The sequence below is a fragment of the Rissa tridactyla genome, chromosome 14 (assembly GCF_028500815.1).
Source record: "Rissa tridactyla isolate bRisTri1 chromosome 14, bRisTri1.patW.cur.20221130, whole genome shotgun sequence".
Lineage (NCBI taxonomy): Eukaryota > Metazoa > Chordata > Aves > Charadriiformes > Laridae > Rissa > Rissa tridactyla.
In genome coordinates, this window is record NC_071479.1 from 8,024,438 (window position 1) to 8,047,229 (window position 22,792).

General features: G+C 45.2%; 1 long non-coding RNA gene across 2 annotated transcripts in view; it reads left to right on the plus strand.

Moving 5' to 3' along the window:
• LOC128917545 (uncharacterized) overlaps positions 1-22,792 on the plus strand; it is a 77,465-nt gene that overhangs the window by 13,687 nt on the left and 40,986 nt on the right. The window lies entirely within an intron of this gene.

The window sequence follows — 22,792 nt, forward strand, 5'->3', positions numbered from 1 at the left end:
GCTCCAGCACAGTGACTTTGCTACAACACTCTCCCAAGCATGTGATATGAGGACAGTTATGAGACAAAATATGCCATTCTTATTCTTTTCCATTGCATTTTTGTGCCGCCTGCCACCACGGTCATCAGGGAAGCAAGGCCATTTTGTTCAGTGAATATACCCAGAAGGTAACTTAGGCTGAAATCAAAATGTTTTGGTCTTTCTGCACTGGAATGCAGAATAGCTCAAACTTCTTCCCTCGTTTCTTGCAGCCAAGCGCTGCCATTTGAACTGGAAATGTAGCACGGTTACAGTGTGGAAATCCTCCTGCCATCTGCTCCACCTTGAGTCAATGTAAACCACAGCAGGGTTAACTCAGACTATAAAACATGAAGCTATTGGTACATTCATCTCCTGATGGGCAATCTGGCACAGGGGCTGAACCCATTCCTTGATCACTGGCTTATTTTATGCGATCGAGCACTTTTTTTTTTTTTTTTTTTTTTTGCAAACCCGTTATAGCTTGCATCCTCATTCTCACACGCTTTAAAGTGAAGCTAAAATTTATCATGAAATAATGCAGTAAATGCCAGCGTATAGTCCTTTACCCAATGCTGGGGGAAGGCACAGCTCCTGATGCCTCCTCAGTGTAGGGTGGGGGGTCAGTTAAGTTTTGCCCAGCTCTTATTTTGATCCCTTGCATAAAGGCACTTTTACAAGTTGTGAGGGCAGTGCTTCAGTGACTGTCACAGTAATATTCAACACTTTATGGACATTTCAGTTTGAGCGATGGAAAGTACAACTTGTGCACGTGGTTTAAGAGGGAGACGTATGCCAGTGCTGGTTTGTGCTTGCCCTGTGCTTGTTGACAACTCATTGGTCACCACTCTAAGTAAATGCCATGCATGGAAACGTAGCAGATTAAAGGTGCCTTTAATGCTTCTATAGCATGTACCTAGAAAAGTCATGAAAGATAGATAGGTAGAGTCCCTTGGCACCGTCTCTAATTCGTGTGTTTGTGACTTTAATCCTTAGCTTGATGGTATTTTAATTGACAGAATGTAAATTCCTTTTTGTGGTAATCCTTCTGGCGCGTGGAGATGTGGACAGATGCTCTCAGTTCACAGGCAGCGAGTGGGAATAGACAGGAGGGGCTGGCACTGCCGTAGTATTTACACAAATATTTCCCGATTATTTATTTTCATGTACTTCACCTTGTGCTGTCCCACTAAAGTTTGCCAAGATCGTGTCTCTGTCTCTCTTTCCAGAATTGCTGCAATAGAGCAACAGAGCTGTAACTTCTTTTTTCTTTTTTTTTTTCCCCCCCCTTCCTTGGGCATTTTGAGGTACTCCCAGTGAGGCTCTCAAGTCTGGCAAACCCAGGAAAAAAAGCTGAATGCATTTGTGAAAAAAGGAGGAAGCCATATCTGACTTCTCAGTGAAGAATGAACTCTCTTTTCCAGCAGCTTTTAGCTGAGGAAAATGATTCACTGCATTTCTTTTCCATTAGGATGAGAATACCTGCCCTTACGGCTTTATACAGCAGGAGGATGCTCAGTTAGAGAGGGACAGGCAATACAGCCATCAAGAGCCAGGCTGCCGCCAGCGCTCCCTCCAGCTCTGCGTACAGACATATCCTCTGGTAATTTAGATTCAGATTAACTTGGTGACCCGCCGGAGCTTTCAGTGTTTGCAAAACCAGTGGAGATCTTATAAGGGAAGGAGTTCTCAGGAGATGTGTGGAGCTCAGCGTACCATCCCTCGCTGGACCAGCTGAACCAGCAACTGGAGACATGCCTAAAAATGGAATAAGCTTTGATAAAGCATTTTAAAAAAAATTAAGCAGGCTTTTCAAGGCTGCAGGAAGAGCGGTGTTCAGATTATTTTTAAATTTACTGTCATTTGCAGTAGTTTGGTCTACCCAGCTTGTGTAAGCACATTTCCTTCTAAAAACAGTTTTTCCTTCTTGGACTTACCCATAATAACTGAAATCCTGACCGTTTTCGTTACTTGTCATACCAAAAGGTCCCCCACTGAGTACAATCAGAATTTTGGTGCAGAGAGAAATGAATAGCGTCTGGGAAAGAATTTCATCTAATGATATAGGAGTTAATGGGTTTTTATTTATATGTATCTCACTTAGCATTTAACAGTTTGGGGATATGAATAGTATTTCCAAGAGTTTCAGACAGATAAACTGTGACATTGCCAACCTCACCCGTTCTACTTAATCTCTTTTTTTTATAAAATCCCAGTCAGCTGCTGCCCTTGTTCCCCGCACTGGGGAAGCCGGAACAAAAACAGGCGAACTCTACAACGATCGGTTCCTTCCCAGCGTTGCCCTTCCTGCTAGATGTGATTAGATTTCTCTAAATTCCCATGAACTGTTATTTTCCCAGCTGGTTGCAGTGTCTGTGGCACGGCACCGAAAGCCGGGGGCTGGGGAGGGGTCGGCAGCGAGGAGCGGAGGGGCCGCTGGCTGAGGCCGGGCTGCAGCCTCTGCTCTGCCCTCCCCGAGCTGGCAGGCTCGGTGATCGAGAAGGACAACTACAACTTGCATGTCCTTTCTCTTTATTTCTGCTTGATTTCCTTGCCCTAGATTCAAAACTTTGACTGCTTCTCAAGTTGCTGCTGAAAAACAAGTTCCATATGCATTACCCTTCATCTGCATTAGACAGAATAAAAAAAGAAACTTTTCCGGCCGAAGCTGCGTCGTCTGCATTAACTTGCAGAGTGCCTGACTGGAAACGCGGCGTTTGCGCAGGTCCCTTCTCTTTCTCTCTCTCTGAAACACCATTTCAACTCTCTGAGATGCCGCTGGGTGCCAATGAAGACAGGACACCAGTGCCATCACACCTCTTTTCAGGGATCTGTGGGAGCCAATCAACTGAAAATCCTCTTTGAGTAGGTTGTGAAAGAAAAGCCTGAACTTCCAAGCATGAAACTGAAGAGCGAAAGTCAAACAAGCTCCAGTGAGGATTTATTTCCTCTAATACAATCACTCAGGGATCAGAGGGTTTGTTCGTTATTTCTTTAGCTGCCTTCAGCCGAGCTCTATGCCGTTCTTCATCTTTAAATATTTCATTGCTCTGTGCATCCCAGCATCCCGCATGCTGCTGGACTGAAGTACCATTCTGGAGCCTGCACCAAATCCTCGCGTTTGCCCTCTGATTTCCTTTGGGTAGTATTTTCTCTTGGTAGCTGGCAGGTGATGTTTGTACTTTCTAGCCCTCTGCAGCCTCTCTCAGCTGGAGCTCAGTGCCGCCCTGTGCTTGCTGGGTTGGTGATGGCAGAGGATATAATGGCACATTGACCTCAGAGAGATAGAATCATAGAATCATAGAATCTTCATGGTTGGAAGGGACCTTGGAGATCATCGAGTCCAACCATACACACACAAAAAAACCCGCCCTACAATCTCTGCCACTAGAGCATGCCCTCAAGTGCCAAATCTGGACATTTCTTAAACACCTCTAGGGATGGTGATTCAGCCCCCTCCCTGGGCAGGCTGTTCCAGTGCCTGACCACTTTTTCAGTAAAGTCATTCTTCCTCATATCTAATCTAAACCTCCCCTGCCGCAGCTTCAGACCATTTCCTCTGGTCCTGTCCTTACTCACCTGGGAGAAGAGGCCAACACCCACCTCTCTACACCCTCCTTTCAGGCAGCTGTAGAGGGCAATGAGGTCTCCCCTCAGCCTCCTCTTCTCCAAACTAAACATGCCCAGCTCCCTCAGCCTCTCCTCATATGTCCTGGTCTCCAGACCCCTCACCAGCCTGGTCGCTCTCCTCTGGACACGCTCCAGCACCTCAATGTCCCTCTTGTACAGCGGGGCCCGGAACTGAACACAGCACTCGAGGTGAGGCCTCACCAGTGCCCAGTACAGAGGCACCATCACTTCCCCGCTCCTGCTGGCCACGCTGTTCCTGATACAAGCCAGAATGCTGTTGGCCTTCTTGGCCACCTGGGCACACTGCTGGCTCATGTGAAGCTGGCCGTCCACCAGCACCCCCAGGTTCTTTTCTGCTGGGCAGCTTTCCAGCCACTCTTCCCCAAGGCTGTAGCGTTGCTTGGGGTTGTTGTGACCAAAATGCAGGACCCGACACTTGGCCTTATTAACCCTCATACAGTTGGCCTTGGCCCATCGATCCAGCCTGTCCAGCTCCCTCTGTAGAGCCTTCCTACTACCCTCAAGCAGATCAACACTCCCACCTAGTCTGGTGTCGTCTGTAAACTTGCTGAGGGTGCACTCAATCCCCTCATCCAGATCATTGATAAAGATATTAAACAAAACTGGCCCAAAATCGAGGGGTTTTCAGGGAGAAAGGTGGTGGGTTGACGGAGTAGTGTGTCCCTGAGCATCTCTGATGGGTGGGCTCTACCTGACGCAAGATGGACGCGTCTGTCCCTGCCTCCTGCCTGTGCAGACAGAGTGGGGACCTTTATACAACGTAGTGTTCTATCTATCTGCCTCATGAATGTCGCCTGCTGTCCTGTGTACACATTATCACTCTCAGCACAAACACGGGCATTTTTGACAGGAAGGCATAATTTCTATTTAGATACACTCAGCACGTCGCAGGGAGCCTGATATTTACCACTCTTATGAGGTTCAAAACTGGCCGTAATCAGACCAATGAACCATCAGTCTCATGGTACAAAATCTTCTTAAATATAACTCAGTTCTCACCTGTGTCTGGTCTAGGGAAATTTCCTTAAAGAGTCATTTGCGTGACCCACTGTTTTTTTCCCAGTCATCAGACAGAGGGAATCTGAGCAGACAAGCGGGATTAATAGCACCGGTGGAAATTTGGTGCTAGAGGTGGAAATTTCACATCCCTGAAACTCAAGCCAAAGTTGCCATGACTTCCGCAATTCCAGCCTTCCGTGAAGCACTTCTCAGGCACATTACTTTTGATGTGTAACAACTTCGGGTTTTTCAGTTCAGTATCCTCATGCTGCCTTTCCTACGCACCTTTCCCTGGGCATCTACAAAACCCATCTGCTATTCTGATCCCAAGGCACTCCCAGTCGCAGGTTGACAAAGGAACTGAAGAGCTGTCTAACTTCAGGGAGCAGCCATGGACCCATGAGGGTATGCTGACTTTGCAAAGTTTTGAGTCCAGGAAATAACATACTCTTCTTACCACTAAGGAGTCTTTGAAACAAGCGTTTGCTCCCTGAATTAGGAGACTTCTGCTGCTGACCTTGTGGGTGTTCAAGTAGCTTCACTTTTCTGAGCATTTCTTGGGCACGGCCATGCAAAGCGCAAAGTCCAAACCAGACTTGTTTGTATTGCCAAGTCCACCAGCTCAGCGGCACGCTGAATCCTGATTAGAGCTCCGCAAGAAAGCTTGTGGTTTGTATCTTGAATTCTTCAGTCAATAAAGCAGTACGTTTCACATTCAGGTCAAACAGAAACATTTTATTCAAGCCTAGAAGACCTTCTGTTTCCCTCGCAGTTATTCAAGGGTGAATTATGCAGGCTTATTACATAATATTGGTAATTTTTTCCTCTTGGGACTACGCTTTTTGACCAATTTACGATTTCTGAAAACGTTAGCCAACCTCTATTCACATTCACCAACCGCGTTTGCATTCAGCAAAGCCTACGGCAGAGAGAAAGTAAGAGCAAGAGTCTGATGGACAAGTTTTGAGAGCAGTAGTTCAACATCTCATTTGACCCCACGTACACCGTTCCGTTCTCCAGTTTACTGTTCACAGAATTAATAGCAAAGGCAAACTCTGGAGGGAAATGTCATGGAAGTTGCACCATGTCCTCGTTGCAATGAAAAGCTCCCTGCCTCACACCCTGAAAGGTAACTGTAATATATGAAGAGTGATTTAGTTTCTCGATGTTTATTGGACCAAGTACTGCTGCATATAAACCCTCACTGATCATGGACTTTACAGCACGGGTTTATTTGTATCATTTCGGGAGACTTCAATGGCTTTTGCATTTTCATTTCATAATGATAAATTACCTGAAATCATTCCTCTCCGAACAGATTCCTCCAGCTTTGGCTCCTGCTAGGATGTTTCATTTTGTGTCGAAAATTGCAATAGAAAATTTCCTTGAGCCGTTGATATGTCAGAATAGAGTTTATTATCACTCGCAGTCCCAGCGTATTGGAGCTGTGTGAAAGGTTTTGTAAATAATATGACATGGGTAGGAACTCATTTGATGCTGTGATAGGTGGTGAATATTCCTAGCCAGGCAGGCAGGGTGAAATGAAGTAGCAGGAAGCGTGACCTTTTCTCGTCAGGGGCTTTCTCACTCTGTAATGTATATTGGTAATTAATTAGGAATTTTAGTGGAGGGAACAGGATTTCAGTGGCTGATAATGACACATGTTGTCATGTCTACCTGTTATTATAACTCTTTGCCGTTCCCATATACTTGTAATGAACTCGAAGGTGGCTTCTGCATGCGGTCTCTTAAATTCTGTTTCAGGACCTGCTACGAGTATCTTTTTTGAGAGGGTATGAAAATCGCTGTTTACCACATTTCAAAGCGGAGGGTCAATCAATAGTTGTCCCCATCCACAACCAAAGGCAATATCACCTCTTCGATCACTTCGGTGAATTAAGAGACTTGACCCCTCCGCATGCCGGTTTTCCCAAGTATATATTTAAAAGTTTTACTAAATATTAGGAGTTTGGAAACTCACGAAGCAATTTAAATGTGTTTGTTTCAGCCATGGTCCCCTTAAAGCTGGTGGTTGCAAAAAAACCTACTCCTGCAATAAATTTGAGTCCCGTAAGGACTATTCTGTGCTTCATTGAAAGGAAAATGAGAGGTGCTGTCTGACTGTGCCTTCCTTGTATTAGCAAACACTGAAAACCAGGCTGTATTGTCTTAAAACTCTGCTCTCATTAAAACCAGGCTAAATCCATTCATCTATTAACTTTCAGGTGTATGTAGCAGAAGGAAATTAATTAAAAAATGTATCCATGGTTTGCCCAAGTGTCATTATCTTGGTGTCTAATCATAGTTCTTAATTTACATATGAGGAAATTGACACATGAAGAGGTAAATTTTCTCATTATCAAATGAATATCTAAGTTAGGCTGTAGCTATTGATTGCCAGTTTTAACCTTGATGTGTCTTGTGTCAAGTTTCTCCTCTGTGGGAGTGTGTGTCGGATCAGGGATTAGCCACCGCTCCCAAAGGCGACCGATTCCTGCAGATCCGCGCCGCTGAATCTGTGGGAACGATGCTTTCAGCTTGGAGTCCTTTCTAAGCTGTTTATTTCAGGTCTTGCGTGTTCGCTATTTGTGGTGCGTATCACTCAGGCCATTCCTCTTGGGCAGTTCGTTGTACCAATTATTTTTTAAAGAAATTTTGTGCGCAGCTCAGTTCGGTATCCTTTCCTCTGCTCAGGAGTCTCTTGACACTTCCTCGTGGTTTCAGCATTAGTTTATATGCAGACAGAGTACAGATTCAGCACTCCTTCCCTAGGTTTTTGGCTGCTTTTTGTCAGTGTATTTGTCATAGCCCAAGTGGTGTTTCCAACTGGATGCTGCTAATCGTTTACTATTCACCGCAGCTAAGAATGAGATTTTATTTTTAGGTTCTGTCACCCTGTGTCTTTCCATTTTAAGATAAATCCATCTCTGATGTCTCCTGTTTCTGAGCTACAAAAATCTGGGTTTCATTTCCAGCTCCAGTTATTTCATTCATGTACTAACTTAGTCGTTAAGATCTCTTGCTTTTATTTATCAGACATTTCCAGAGGTTGTTTCTATTTCACTGAGCCCCAGCAGAACCTCTGGCTCCGACGCAGCCTGCACATTGCAAGAGGACTGCTGATTGTTGGCTGTGTTACTTTACTACCTACAGATAACCTTTATGTAGATGCAAAATGCTGGTCTTAATGCATTCAATAGGACCAGTTTATCTCAGGGAAACTGAGGCACATAGTGCTGGAGCTGGAACAGCCTTGTTGATGCTGGGAGGGAAGGGATGGGAGGAAGCGTTCTTTTACTTCCATTTTTCTACCAGCCTAAAACCTCCCCAGCAGAAGTTGTCTGTTCTGTCTTGCTTTGCATCCGAATGTTTCTCAGGAGGGTAAGCAAAGGGCCGGAGAGTTTCAATACAAACAAATCTTTTTTAGACCTTTTTTTCCTCTCCAGCCCTCAGTTCTGGAAATTAGGATGATTTAATAGTGTAGTGCCACGCGATTTTTTTGACTGATCTTATCCCTAGTGATGCTGTGGGCAAAGTTTAGACAAAGCAACGAATAAGAACAGTAAAACGAGGGGGGTGTGTTGGACCACAGCAGCCACAGCGATGGAAAACTGAGAGAGGAGTTTGATTTCTTGGGTGTCTCAAATGAAGTCTGCAGAAGAGGTCAGGCAGGTGGAGCCAGGAAGAAGAAAAAGAGATCTCATGGAGCCAGGCAATAGCGGATGGTTCACTGAAAGCTTTGTAAATATTTGCAAGTTTGGCCTTAGCTTCAGATTTATTGAAGAGCCCGGATCACTCAAGCTGCACCTGATTGTACTGTGGGCAGCTGTGTACAGCTTGACGCGGTACGGTGAGGCTTGTTCTGCCACTTGTAATAGCTTTTCTAACATGACTGAAAAGCTTTTCTCCTTGTTGCCATTCCCTTTTAATACTTTATTTTTATTGTGTCTCATGGAGGGGGGACTATCCTTATCTTGTACCATTCTAATGTTGTCATGGGAAACTGGTTTCAAAAAGGCAATTTCTCTCCCGCTTTCCCTCTTTCTCGCGGATGTGAGTGTATCTGCACAGCCTGTGCCCTCCTCGCTGCACCTGCAGCGCTGCCGGGAGAGAAAATCAATTAGATGCAGTTAGAGCTACCCGTATCTTCCCAGCACTTGTAAGGGAAACAAAATGATCCCATCTGAAACACACGGAAAGTTGGCTGTTGGTTTGGCCCTTTCTGCGTTCTGCTGAGAAATTGTATGGCTGCGTGCAGTTGTCACAGGTATTTAGGACCTCAGACCCTTTAATGGTCCCCAGGGTTTCTCAAGGGTCAAACTTTTAAATGAAAATAATGTATAGATGACACTTTTTCCTTCAGCAGGTGACTTACTGCGGCCTTGTGAGGTACAGGCTGTCCAGTTGCCAGTTTGGGAACTGTTGTCACGCACAATAAAGAACCTGTCTGGGTGTCATAATGCACGGTTTTCCTCCTGGACTCCCCATTGATGATTTGGGACAAGTCACCCCATCGCTCCGTGCCTCAGTTTCCCTACCTGTAAAATGGGGGGAGCATATCTTTTTTATAAATCCCTCCGACAGCTACAGCTGGGAGGCACCTGGTAAAAATGAACGGGAGTTGTGATCATTACTGCACTGGGTTTCCTCTGTGCATTCGCTCTCAGATTTGGTCTTGGTGGCTGCGTTGTCACTGGTTTCAAATTCCACACTTTGAGCCTTTTGTCTTGCGCTCTGCAGCCTGGTAGGAATTTCCCTTCAGACAGTCCTACCGTGGGCTCATTAACTCATTTAAAACCTAACTCAAGTTCTTTTATACTTTTCCCCCACCCTATCTAATCTCCTTTTATTCTCGCTTTACGTGCTTATCCACGTGCTTTGTGAGTGGCTTGTTTTCCTGTTGGGCACCGTGCTTTGACTTTTGTGAAAGGCACTATATTAAATCTCTAATAAAGTGTGTGTAAGCTATTCATGTCACACTCGGCACTAGGGAGCATAGTCCGTTATGCAAATGGTCAGTGCAAGCTTCCTATAAACTACATCTACTCAAAGGGCACTGTCTTTATGTTACCGGCAGCCCAGCATAGATGTGTGAAAGGAACAGGGAGGACACGGAAAGGAGGATGCTTTCTATCAGGTTCTTGCAATTTGTTCCTCTCGACAAGAAAAAACCCCACAGCCTCAGGAGACAAAGTGATGGTTTGCTGTCTGCAGGTTAACGCTGACCCTGCTGGCCCAAACTCAGTGAAACTCCTCGTCACCAAGCCCGCTGGATTTAGGAGGTTAGAGCGGAAAATGTCTCGGCCTCATTTGCCGGGAAAGCAGACAGTGTTGCGTGGACGTCAGTGGGGGTTTCAACGCCCGCAAAGGGCAAACTCTGCCCTTGATCTCAGGGCTGCAGCCACCCAGGCTGTGTGGGGCAGAGCAGGGGCAGAGGAGCCCACTGGTGTCACCACCCCCCTCCGGCAGCCCGGTGGCCCTGTCCTGCTAAGGCAGCTTGCTGTAGAGGCTCCAGACATCGCACAGATCTGCTTTTAGCCATTCTTCAACAAATATTGCCAAAGGCACGCTAAGCAGATTTCTGATGCGCAGCCCTTAATATCCACCGTGGCTTCCAAACCACCTCATCCAGTCGGGAAAGAGCCACGTCACGGGACCTGGGGAATTGCTCAAATCAGCTCACGTTTCGTGCGATGCACACCCACAACACGTCCCTCAGCAATGGCCCATGATTAGACACATAAGTGATTGTCCACTGACGAGTACCAAATAATGGACACATTTGAGAAAATGACAATCTGCTGGCAGACAGTTTGCAAACAGAAAAAGAGATAAAATTCGTCAGCTAAATGATTCATTATGGCTTCCTCTGACTTTTTCATGGCAAAAACAAACCGTGCATAGCTCCACCAGGCAGTTTCTGAGCTTTGCAATTTCTTTCTATGATTGTCATGCATATAATATCTTATTACATTTGATATTAATGGCAGCGTGGTGCTCAGGTATTGAAAATCCATATGGCCTGTATAATATTTACAGTATGACAAAGTAATAAGTCACAGCGACAGCCTGCTGTCGTGCACTTCTAGCGTTTTGCTCCAAGCAAACGCAGAGATGTGCCGCGATGTTTGTTGGGATGTGGATGAGCCTGGCTTTTAATTAGTTGGATTTGTGGCTTACAGTGGGGGAGCTGTGGCGGGTGGGTGTCGCTTTGCATATGTTACCGTGGCATGAAGACTCATAGCAGAGGAATCGTTCAAGTGCGGCTTGAAGGCTGTGGTTGTTTTTCTGGCCTCGCTCCTTGCTGACAAAGCAGATGGGGGAACGCCATGAAAACACCTTGCTCTTTCTGGTGGGCGGTCCTGTTTGGTGGAGACACGCACATGGGGAAGGGGAGCGGTGCTTCCTTCTGCGCGGGATGTGGGAGCATCACTGAGGAGCTGGAACGGTTTCGGGAAAGGAGCACTCTGACTCTGGAAGTGGTCAGTTTGTTCTCTACAAGTACCTGAAAGGAGGGTGTAGCCGGGGGGGCGTCGGTCTCTTCTCCCAAGTAACAAGTGATAGGACAAGAGGAAATGGCCTCAGGTTGTGCCAGGGGAGGTTTAGGATGGATATTAGGAAAAATTTTTTCACCGAAAGCGTTATCAAGCGTTGGGACAGGCTGCCCAGGGAAGTGCTTGAGTCACCATCCCTGGAGGTGTTTAAAAGACGTGTAGATGTCGTGCTGAGGGACATGGGTTAGTGGTGCTTTTGGCAGTGTCAGGTTGATGGTTGGACACGATGATCTTAAATGTCTCTTCCAACCTGGACGATTCTGTGATTCTAACTATGGAGAGCAACCAGGAGCGAGGACAGGGAGAAAGGAGTGCAGCAGGCAGGGTGCAGATGGCTGTCAGTGGCATCTTGGTAATACACCTGCCAAGGAAGGGACAGAGTGTGAAGTTTATGCTGTCAAGAATGGGGATAAGATGAGGATGCCAGTGAGACTCTGTGCAATGGTCTAGATCTGAGAAAGGAAAAAAACAAACCCAAGCCCTGAGATTTATATGCAGCTTGGTATGGGAGGTCGGGGATGACTGACGGGGACTGGACCTGAGCAATGGGAAGGAAATTGCTGTTGTGAATAGGAGGCAGAGATTGGAGGCTACAGAGACAGTCTTGGGGGGAGAGGTCAGGAATACAGGGCTACGAGACAAGCAGGGCTAAAGCTCCAGCTCCCGAGGAGACAAAATGAGCAGTGTGGCTAAGTCCTCGTGACCCCCGCACGTGTTATGCGAGGTACCTGCTATTCCTTTTTTTTTTTTTTTAGCCATGGGAAGCAATCCCCATGCTTGTGTGCCTCGCAACTGTGTTTATCCTTTCCTCCCTGCAATTTGCATCTCCCCGAGTCGGCCCTGCCCCACGGAGCCCGCAAAGACGCAGGGGCTGCGGTGACTCCTCACTTCCCCGCTCACCCTTTCAGATACGGACGGGGTTTTGTGCCACAGGGGACAGAAACCTGCTGGCATGTGTCACTCCGGCTTTGCTCTCATTTCCAACCAGAAGATTTCATATAACGATGGGAACTTACCAACCTGAAAACTTTCCAGAAACTCTATTTCTTGGGGGATGAAGTGGAAATGGGATCTCCTCCTCCAGGACATGATGGCCTTTTCTAGGGGACAGTTTAATCTTTTAGAGACAGATGAATATGAGACTCAATAATCCGGTAATACAGGCAGAAAATGAGAGGAGATGGAGAGAATTTCAATAAAGCAGCTGAAAGTAAAGAACCTGGAGCTGCTGTAGCTTCCCTTCAGAGTCTCTGCTTGATGAACCTGGGGTGAAGTTTACCCAGGGCAGGTGGCAAAGTGTTGGCTCAAGGGCAAAAGCTGCTTTATACTAGAGTGGCTAGTCCATTCCCTCCTTCACTTGCACGCTTTACAACTCAGTTGCCTCCCCCCAAGTCAAATTCCCCCATTTTTCTTGCTTTTCGATAACTCTGTCCCCTCATAGCTCTCAGGCACTGTACTCTTGCATTTCCTTCCTACGTGTTCCCACCTCCTTCTGCACTCTTGTACAGGCTTTTCCCTTTCCTGGCAAGAGCTTTCCTGGGACCTGAGCTATGCGCAGGGTTTCTGCTGGCTGTCAGCAAAGGAGAGGATTTCATCTGGGCTGCGTAAGGAAAAGGAACTGGGTGAGGGGAAGCATTCCCCTGATTTCTTCTTTCATTGCACTCACCTTTCAGTAACAAACAATGTACCAGGCACTGAAAACAACGGAAAGGGTGTGCGTGTGAGAAGTCACACATCGCTCACTTTTTCCTATCCTGTTACCCTGCAGAGCTGGTCCTCTCCTACCTGCCACAGCACTAGCGGTAGGGAGGTGTCCCATTGAGAACTCAAGGGTCACCACGTGTATGAGTTATGGAAGTGCCATGTCCCACCCAAAATCCCTCTGCAGAAGAGCCACTGTCTGTAACCCCCCCGCCCCAGCAAAGTTGGGCCCTTAGGGTTGTTTTTATTCTGGTAGAGATGTCACGTCTGACAGTTGCTGTCACCCTATGATTAGACCAGCAATCAGCCCTAGCTTCTTTTGATAGAATATGAGCCCTGACTGATTAACAAAGTGGCCTTTGGCCTCAGGTTAATAACAGATTTCACAGCACTGCTATGGAGTAATTATTATTTAAAAAGGTCTTAGTGGAAGTTTGATATTCTCCTACAGGCTTCTGTCCATCTGAATGCAGAATCGGAAAGTAACAATTATGGGCATGAACACCAGCTCAACTGGAGGTCTCATACTCCTGATACATCAGTATTCTTGATGCATCTGTCACATCTCTGTGTTAGATGGACTAATGTATCGGGTTTGCTTCTTTTTATGACACCTCAGCGTATTAATCAACCAAAGTATAAAGTTGTCTCAGTCCGTCAGTTATTTGAGTTATCAAGTTATCTTGTGCATCACTTTCTTCCATCTGTCAGTTGTCTCACGATGTCAGCTAGTGAAGTCCCCTGGTAGGTCTGTCTTCCAGGTGTGTCTCATTCCCTTACTTTTGATTGTCATGGAGGTATCAAACTCCACATCATGAGCTTGTGTCTTTTTTCCGTTACCTGAGTTTATCAGTTTTCTGGATGGGTCTTTTACCTCAGTGGCAAAAGTGGCACAGACTTGTCTTGTGAAAGGTGCTGCACTTTAAACACAGAGACCAACTGCAGACCACTGACTGCAGCCCATGGACTGCAGATCTGAGCTGTTTATGGCTCACTGAAACCCCTTGGTGCCTCAGGCTTTAGTACAGTAACCTCACATTGCTCCACTTTGGTACAGAAGTGCAGTTACTGTTATGTCTCAGAGGGTGACCTGTGAATAGTCACTCTAAGGGACGTGTTTCTGAAGGGACGGATCTGAGATTCTGTTAAAAACCATATGGCTTGGATGACTTAGATGTCCAAGTGACATATTCAGAGTGATGTATTGCATTAGGAGCTTAAGCTTAACTGAAAGTTAATGAACTTTGTTTCCTAAGTCTTACGTATTGCAGTACTCTGCAGAGCAATGCCTAAGTGGTGCGCTTAAGAAGCTTACTGAGAGACCAACAGGAAGCTTGCAGTGAACTTGGATCTCCCAGTTCCCAGACCAGCTTCCTCTCCTGCACCATCCTTCTTTCCCTGATAAAAAGAGGGAGACAGAGCAGCGATGACTATTTCACCAGCTGTGGATATCTCAGAATCCAGACCCAAAGAGTAGAAAATGGTCCTGTTAATGCCAGTAGAGAAGGTATGGCAATTTCTTCTCCTACATGCTGAAAGGACCTCATTGAATGTGCTCCTTTACCTGCAGACCTCTTCAACTGAGCAAATGTTTTTGCCAATTAAAGGGTTTCCTGCTGCTGTGGTTGATCCACACAAATGGAAATAGAGGGGAGGCGTGGAGGAAGGAATCATTAAATCAGCAGAACAAAGGCATGAGGGCAAGTTAAAAGACCTGATCTGAATAAAGGAAGCTCCTCAAAATATCAGCTTCTTTGTCCTGCCTGTCCTTCATCCATCCAATTCTCCTGAATGCTGTAGAGAGGCTTTGTCATTCTCGATGACATGGCAGGAGGAACCAGTCCTTCAGCACGCTGCCTAAAATAGCAACAGACAAGAGACAAAGTGCTCAGAGGTTCAGCTCAGTCTATGAATGCTCAGAATTTCAGGGCCAGATCTGGATTATTCAGTCCTCACAATAAGCTTCCTCATCACAGATACTTGGTGCTTTGTAGACCGAGCTGTAACGATGGCCTCGTTCATGGTTGCCCATCTCACAGTCATTATCTATTTAAGTTAAGGTAATGTGTGTTAGACAGGTGAGGTACCAATACCACAGTAGTATGACAATTCAAAATTGGGCCCAAATTGCTAGGATGTCTTTAGCAGCCTCATGTACCCCTGATGAAATTGGCATCCATTTTTCCTCATCTCCAAAATTCCTCATCCTTTAGACAGTCACTCCAGCATCCTTACTTCTTTCCAGGTTCTTGTACGAGGTTTATCACCATGATGTTTGAGCAGCTTCCCGTGTGTGAGTGACTTAGAAACATCTGAGTACTGAGATTATTGCAGCTCTACATTTATATTATCAGAATTTCCCCTGCTACTGCCTTTTTCTTCCATCCTTTCCTCTTCTATTTATCCAGTAATTCACCTCTTGGGGCTGAGAGATATGACCTGTGAAAGGATCCCAGACTGAAACTGCCAGTTCAGGAACGATGATTGAGTTACTTTCCCATAACTATTAATATCAAACCTCCAAAACTTGTGTATAGGACATTGCAACATGCCCTTACTTGCATTGTCAGCAGCTTGCAATACCGATACAGGACTTTCCGTCCTCACAAAACAGTTGCAGCAAGAGGCCTTTATATTCCTTGTTAGTATTTACAGTGCTCTCCTTCCACATGAGAAAGCAACCTTAAGCAATGCAATCACATCATTCCCATAGACCTTCTCCACTCCATTGTCCACTACATGCTTTTGTGCATCTGAGGCACGGATCGTGTGTGTGTACAGAATAAAATAAGCCTGCTGAAGTCACTGTGGTTCAGATGGATAGACAGGACCATGGAAATATCTTTATGCCACATTCCTGCAAAAATTTGTCGTGTTTTTGTCCCCCTGCCATAGCTAGCTACCTGGCAGAGGAGTTAGCAGCCTATTGCTCACAACTGTGAGATGGAGTTACTTTGTTGGTCCAGTGGAAGGTATGGAGGTTCAAATCCCACAGATGCGTCATTTTGGAAGCTGTGGCTTCTGCTAGAGATTGGGTTTTTTGCCAGTTCGTGAGCAGAGCCTGGCAGGTAGCTGGCTTGTAACTACCACTACGTTCTGAGCAACGCCAGGGTTAAATGGGCCTTGCTGTGGAGGGAGGCTGTGTGTGCATAAGCCTTTTCAAAGTCCCTGAGCATTTATCATCGTTCCTGTCTCCCAGCTAATGAGCAGCTAAAGTGATTTTCTATTGCTTGTAATTCACCAAAATTGTTCTAACTGTTCGAAGAGCCAAAATTGACAGGCTAATGCGGCCGCTCGCCTGACTGTCTCAATGGCTCATCGAAGGGTGAGCTGATTGCTGCCTCGGTGATCAGCCGAGGTGCTTCAGACAACATCATTTCTGTAATACATCAACAATCTGAAAGCTGAAAACAAAGGCCAGAGGAGAGCAATCATCAGTCACAACGCAATGCTTAAGGCTAAAATAGGTCAGGGCTGAATACTAAAGAGTACAAGGAAGAAAAAAGTATCCTCCAATTCGCTGGTTTTCTTTCTTTCTCTCTCTCTGCATCAGTCTCCAGGAAGTGTCCTGGTGGTTCTGGACCTTTCCTTACTTAAGCAGACTAGATTAAAGTGGAATTGAGGATGGAGTGGGCTGGTTGGGTTTGCTGTTGCTCTGGTAGGTTTGTTGCTGGGTCTTGGAAGACTGAAGGGTGGAAGGAGCAGCCACAGCCAATGACTACAGGCGAGTGCACTGGAGAAGACATCAGCCTAAGACAAGTCCACCATGTGTTAGAGGTAGTGTTTGCTGCTCGCTCCCCTTCTCTTAGTCCCAGGTAATATGGCAGCTTCAAGAATGAATGTTCTCAGGGATGCAAAAAACAAGGTCCAACCATGCCAGCTCCTGGCATTTGAACCCTCAGTCAGACTATCCTCCTAAAACTTCAAAAACATAAACCTAGCTTAAAAAGTCTGAGATTTTGTATTTACAGGTACACGTGTACATACACACATGTAGTCACACATACATACCGACAGAAAAATGTTTCAGGATTTCAAGTTTTTAGAACATACTTTGGGTTGCGTTTCTGTTGTTATTTTTCCTCCAGTGACAGGAATGAGAAAGTTATCTGAAAACAAACCAGAGCGCGGCTGGAAAGGCTGAGCACTGAGGGTGCCTCGCTTCCCATACGGTGTGTATTGGGCTCTCTGATGTCCAAAGTGCCGTGAGTCCCTGTAGTTGAGAGCTTCAGTGGCTCTGCTGTATGTGAACTCCCTGGTCCCTAATAACATAGTTGACCTCCTACTCCATATGTTCCCTGAGTAAAGCCATAGGGTCTCTACCTTCTAATCAGCCACCTATCTTCACAAAATCAAGAGGAGTCCAGTGTGTTTTGAAGTATTTACCTTGCTGGCAAGCTGGCTTCAAAATGGCCAACAAGTTCCAGCGTTGTTGGGAGGGGATGAACGCACATACAGAGTGAGTGCATGACCCTCATGTCTTTAGGAAACAATGACTAAAAAAACCCTGAATCAAGGTAGGAGCTGAGGTTTTCAGAGAACTCCCTAAATGCTTGGGCTCAAGAGAAAAATATCTCAAGCACTGGGAAAACAGAGGCTACAGAGAAGCCTAACCAAGCCTAATCAAGGCTTTTAGCATTCTGGATCTAACTCCTTCCTTTTCTTGCTCAGGACATGAGTAAGAATGCAAACTTGTTTTTTCTCCAGGTGCTCCGCTGCAAACTCAGTGGACCAGGAGATGCCTTTTCATCCGCCTTCCTGCAGACATAGGTGTCTCTACTGGAAGTTAAAGTATCTGCCAGTGGGGCTTTCAGCACCACTGGATCTCAAAAGCTTTCTCGCATCATCAAGCGCAGACCCCAGGGAAGTAATTTTAACATGGTGCTTATGCACTCAGCCCTCTATATCTGAGCTAGACAGCTTGAAACCTTGAAATACTACCGCAATTCTTCTATGGCCAGTCCAGTCTCTCATCATCGTTAAGCTCAACTACAGATGAAATTTGAAGGGATTTATCCAGCCACTCTCTTCAAAGACGGCCACTAAAGAGAGCTCTGAATATTTACCCCGTGCTGTGTTTATTTATTCACCAAAAAATTCTTTGGAGTACAAATTAGTTTTTGAACCTAATTTTCAGCGTGTGCTTTGTTTGGTGTGTAAAACCTGAGTCTGTGTGTGCTGACCACGGGGCTGTCTTAGCAGCTGCTGTCTTGTCCTCAGTAGAAGGGATAATTACACTGATTTAGTCTGATAGAATGATGGCTCTGCCTTCAAACTCTAGAGATGACTGAGAGACAAACCTAATGCTTTTTATAATCAGAGAGCCTGGATTCATTTCTTACCATTGCGACCCAAGAACAGGCACCAGGCTGTGACTTAAAATGGGTAAAAATAGCCAGGGACATATAGGATGAGGTTCCCTGTCGCAGGAACATGAATAACTTGTGCTGCGCAGATGCTCGGGATCTTTAGATACCATATGGTCGATCTGCACAAACATAATATAAAGCACGAAGAGACTGTAGCAAAGGTGGGATTTGAATCTGTATCTTCTGAATCCCTGGAAAAGGTGTTGCGTGTAGGATAACATAAATAGCACCGCTAATTGCTTTTCTGAGACTTGTTTGCACAGGTCCCGATTTTAGTGATGGTTAAGGGCGCTCAGGAGATTTCTTGAAGGACTTATTTACGTGCTAATCTTCCTCAGCTTTTAATGTAGATAGAGGATGGCTCTTCTGGAAGCTGGAGAAGGAGCTGAGTTGCTGTTGAATTACTGATTTAAGGAACCTGCCTTGCTCTGTTGACTTCTCAGTGAACCTAAAGATTTCGCTCTCACTGTCTTGAAGCTAAGGAAACAGTTGAGAAGCAAAGTTGCCAACATGTTCCTCATTTATCCACAGAATAAAGCCCTCTCATAGTAATTGTCCACATCTCCATCTTCTTTGGCTGGTTTGCCTTTCAAGTTGCTTGGTTTTATTTAGTTGGATGCATAGGACATTTATAACCGGAGAGAGAGGCAGAAAAGACAGAAAGCACATCTGAAAAGGAGACTAAAGTAGAAAGGATGCTTAGATTTAAAGAATTGTCCCCATTTCCAATAGTGACGCATTAAATCACTGAAGTTTCAATAACTCATAGAGTATCTCCATGGAGATGTGCACCATATGGAGTTAATTAGTAGAACAACAAAACAATCAATTAGTTCCTTAATTAGTTTTACTAAGAAATGATAACAAACACAAACAATTTATTCAAACAAATGCCCGGACCACAATGATAGTTTAATGGCCCCTGTGAAACTGGCTCCACGCTGAGCCCCTTAGTGTTACTTTGATTGATTTTGAAGATATTGAGGGTAAATGTTAGCTTTGGTCCAGCCAAAATGTTTTATCAGTATGATCAATTATTTACAGTATTAGAACATAGAGAGGAGATTGCTGGGAGGTTTTAATTTAAAAAAAGAAGAAGATAGAAAGGGGGAAAGAAAACCTTAAATAATATGGTTGCATCAAGCCTATATTTAACCTGGTAGCAATATGTGGGGATTAAGACAGTAGAGATTTTCGCGGCATGCCACAGTCTCATTAAATCCTATAAATAAATTGGTTTTCTGTGTCTTATCCAGATTAGAATTTTTGGTATATACATTACTTGGAGAAGACTGAATCAGGACTGCACAGGTCGTCCATTAACTCGGACCTATTCAAAACAAAGTGATGCTGGGAGGTGGGATGTTGGCAATAAAGCAGTTGGGAACAGATCATGGAAATCAGAATGTGCAAGGGGAATTTGCTGGGGTTTTTTTTATGCTGATATGTATCGCAGGTATTCGTATGAGGGTTTTTTTGCATGAAGGGAGGCATCTCTACATATCACACCTGACTTCTACTGATAACAAGAAGGAGTCGAGAGCTCTGGAGAACACATTACCTATGCCACCAAGAAAAGTAAATATCCAAATTAGCTCCTTTGCTGCACTCAGGAGCTGTGATTAATTGCTTGTTAACAAGATGTTCAAAGTACAACGATTTATCTGAGTTTGATCAGGCAGATTATGGAATATAACATTTTAATAAATTCATTGTGACTATAGATATATGTTAAAATGATAAATAGGTCAAGCTACTATAGATGTTTTAGATCCAATAAAGTTATTTTTAGAATGTTGTTTATGTGAGGGACTAACCTATTGTTTACCCAGTTGCATTTTTATGAACTAATCCTTTTCTTTAAAAAAAAAAATGCCCAGACTTTAAAATGGTGGCTTATTACTGCCGTCTTCCCCATAATTCTGCTTTCCCCAATAAATAGATCTCTTTTTTTTTTTTTTTTTGGAAAAAACATTCCTCATCCATTTGGATGAGGCTCAGGCCTTGCAGCCAGAGGCTGTGTGGGGATGATGCTCGGGATGCAGATTGTGAGCAGTCATACCCGGAGGGGGCACATCTGGCACTGCTCTTTGGGGGAAACTCATCCACTGAGCAGTCTCTCCCAGCTGGGGCATCTGCAGCAGGGGACCAGGTAATGAAAACTGCTGGCAGAGAGAGACGCAAACTCTTGCGTAGGTCATCAAAGCCACTACCAATCCGTAGCCCTCGTTTCTTTGACCACCGAAGTGCGCGTGTGTGCGTTTGTGTCTGTGTCTGAGTCTTCCTGCTGCAGCAGGGAGCAAAACGGAGACTCTCTCTCTTTTCCTGCCCTTGCTTTAGTAGCTCCTTTTGCCAGCCAAGCAGGCTGTAGGTGGGTTTCCAAGGTAGCCTTTGTTTTGGGAAACTGGTTCAGGACTGACTCCTAGTTTGCAAAGGAGTAGGTGGCACTATCGGCTTTGTTTCTGGTGCGCTGGCTATCGCTGCAGTCCCTGAAGATGCTGATTTAAGGAAAAACTTGAACACTATTTACAAGTCTCAGTACCTGTGGCTTCTTTACAGCACCTTTGATTTGCTCTGCTCCTATTTTTGGAGGCCGTCTTAAATAGCTATTCTAACCGTGTGGATACGGCTTATTATTTTGCTAAAGAAGAGGAATAAAATGTCATTTTCGGGTGTCTGTGTGAGCTAACTCTCCCTCTCGGCTTTGTCCTGGAGGTCATCGGGAGGTGTTCCAGTAACTCAGCCACCGTCTGCAGCACCCCAGCAGCCTCCGGTTGGTGGCTGAGGAGCCGGGGATAAATCGCTGCTCGCAGCCAGGCTGCTGGTTAGAATGTAAATGTCTAAACTTTGGAGAAGTGACCTCTGTTAAGTGGTTTAATGCAGTCTGTTGCCAGGAGCTCATGAATTCTGTATTACAGCAAGTAGTTCCATGAGATTGCAACTATCTTACTAATAATACAACCTCAACATATTTATCACAATAACTCAGACACGGAGAAAGTACAAATATCTTTGATACTGGGAAATGAACTGGCTGCCTATAGGCATCCTCATTGCTTTATTGATTTAACCCTTTACAGGTGTCTCTGCCAGGGACAGGTGCAAAGAAACTGATTTAAAGGGATTAAAAGGATGTGTCTGCACAGCAGACTTAATTCAACACAATTCAGAGTGTTTTACAGATGTTACCAGCAGACCTACAGGTTGGATGCAGGAAGGCTTGCTTCATAAACTGCTGAAACGCAGCCACTTGTGCATTTGGGGTAGAGCAAACTAGGTTTCTCTCACTATGCAGTACATTTAGGAGAGGGAGCAAAGAAGAAATCAGTGTCCAGCTGAGGCGCCATGAATAATTCCAGGGGGGCAGAATTCTGATCCTGTTGGTGGGTTCAGGCCATCAGGCAGAGCACAGTGCTTGGGATTGCCTTCTGCTTTCTGACCCTGTGTGCGGGGGGCTCAGAGGATCTCGGATGCCTTGTAACTGGTATAAGGGGCCAAAAGGGGAGAATAACAACAGCGATCTTTTGAGAGTGCAGTAACGAGTGTCAGGTGACTGCTTTTCCTATACAATACATGAAGCTGGATGGATCTACCACCGAGGAATTGTTACCAATGACCTTGGTTTTAAGTCCACCCCATCACTGCCCGTGACGTGTTGTGTTGGAGGATAAGAGACCCATCGGACACTTGCTAAACGTAACCACCGTTCGCTGTCTCTCGGATCACTGCGGAGGTCAGACGGTGCCTGTTTGCACTAACCCTTATCTGCACTAACCCTTATTTGCAGTAACCCTTACGTTATCTGATGTGATCAGAGACCGTGGTGGTACTGGATAGATTTTAAAGCACATGGATATGGTCAGGTAGAGCTGATTTCTCCATTTCTGAGGGATTTAGGAGAGGGAGAATTAGAACTGATTATGCACTAGCTGAAATCTTTTGCGTGTGATCAAGCCCATGTGATGAAGATAGTCATGTTCTGGAGTGATAAAAGCCTAATTTCACGGGCCATCCACACTGGTTTTCTTGAGAGAGATAATGTTTCTACCACACGCATTTCGCCATCTTCTTTTTTGGGTAAGATCTCCTTTTACTTCTTTTTAAAATGAACCAAAACTTTGGAGTTGCTAAAGAAGTAGCACTTTTTATGGTCATTTACCCACCGCCCCCCCCAAAAAAGTTCTTCCAATATTTCAAGCAGCAGCAAACTTTGGAGAGAAAAAAAAAAAAAAAGTTTTTGAGGTTCTTTTCCCTTGAAATATGGACTGGATACAGAGAGGAGAAGGTCAGGGCTGCAGCGGCTGAGACAGCAGGGGAGGGGAAAATGTCAGGGCTGCCTTTTATTGTTTTTATGATACTACTTAGACCCAATAAAATGTGTCAATTTCAGACATAAACAACTTGAGATGGATCCAGAACAAATGTGGTGACATTATTGAAATGTGGGCCTCATTTCTCACTGTAGTTTCGCTCCGTGATGGGTGCACAGACCCTCCCTCC